Here is a 1,446-nt window from a genome sequence, read left to right as displayed (position 1 = left end):
CAATTATATTTTGATAAAATACCTTCTCGTCTGAACAGTTCTGTTTGAACTGTTCATCTCTCTATGATCCCTTGTAACCAAGATTAGTTTTGTTCTAGTAAGAAAATCTTTGCTGTCAGGGTAAGGTATTCTGGTTGGTCTGTTCCCACATGGAAGAAGGGTAAAGGCTCAGGTAGACATTTGTTCCAGTAACACCTCATTTGGGAAAATGTCAGCTGAAGAAGTTTAGAAGTAGCGCTTAAGCAACGCTTAGTTTGAATCCATTAGGTCCACAAAGCTGGACAAATAAGTACTTGAAAAAGCCATCACCTTTGGACCTAACTATAAATAATAGAGAGTATGATCAAATTCCAAATAAAAAGACTTAAGTATTCATTGGCAAAAATAGTTTGGAAATGTGAGCAATCGACTGATCAATATAATTTTTTCCAATATTCACAGAATTTTAGGGAAATAAGATCGATAGCATTGTTAGGAACAATAAGGTTTCCTTGTTACAAGTAGGCACCCATAGATATAAGCCTGTATAAAGATTGCAGCATTAACTATTAAATTTAGAGGATACTACATGCTTCAGCAGCACGTATACTCAAATTACAACACAGAGATTAACATGGCACTTGCACAAGGATAATATGAAAATTTGAGAAGTATTCCAAATTTTTCATTCTTCAGATGCAAGAAATGAAAAAAAGTGATTAAAAAGTTGATTACAAAATTACAAGTGTAACAATACACGTAATTCATATAATTAAATTTAGTTTGACATCAGTGTATTAAATCACCTCAGAAAGGCGTTTACATAGCATAAACTTTACAAAACTTTTCAAATTAGACAACATTGTCATTTTATCCCAAAGAAAAATAATATTAAGACCTAGAAAAAAAGGAATCAAACTGTTTCTATATGGAATACAATCGGAAAGTACACATTAATGAACGTATATATTATAAAATAATATAGAATTCAATGTATATCTAGGAGAAAATAAATTATGAACATTATGCAAACATAGAATATAGAATATTATAAAATATACATTTTCAGACAAGCACCAGAAATATTTTAGTTTCTGTACTACTCATTTCAACAGGTAAATTAAAATTATTTCTTATTAAAAAAATCACAAACTCTGAAGAAATTATTATACATGTTTACAAAATCTATTGAATACATTTTTCCATCCAAGGCAGGCAATTAACTTGGAAGAATTCCGCGGAATCCATGAATTTTTACAGTAAAATATTGGTACTGCGGGGCACTGGTGGTTCATGCCTATAATCCTAGCTAAACAGGAGACTGAGATCTGAGGATCATGGTTCAAAGCCAGCCTGGGAAGGAAAGTCTGTGGTACACTTATCTCAAATAAACCACTAGAAAACTGGAAGTGGAGCTGTGTCTCAAGTGGTAGAGGGCTCACCTTGAGCTGAAGATCACAGGGATAG

General features: G+C 32.5%; 1 pseudogene; it reads left to right on the top strand.

Annotated features, from left to right (window-relative positions):
• The first annotated feature begins 568 nt into the window (after window positions 1-568).
• LOC138827313 (U6 spliceosomal RNA) lies at window positions 569-665 on the top strand (annotated as a pseudogene).
• Window positions 666-1,446: the final 781 nt, after the last annotated feature.

This window comes from Dipodomys merriami, unplaced genomic scaffold (assembly GCF_024711535.1).
Source record: "Dipodomys merriami isolate MVZ:Mamm:240054 unplaced genomic scaffold, mDipMer1.0.p SCAF_1539, whole genome shotgun sequence".
NCBI lineage: Eukaryota > Metazoa > Chordata > Mammalia > Rodentia > Heteromyidae > Dipodomys > Dipodomys merriami.
Note: the sequence above shows the minus strand (reverse complement) of the source record. Positions and strands in the feature narration are given on the sequence as shown.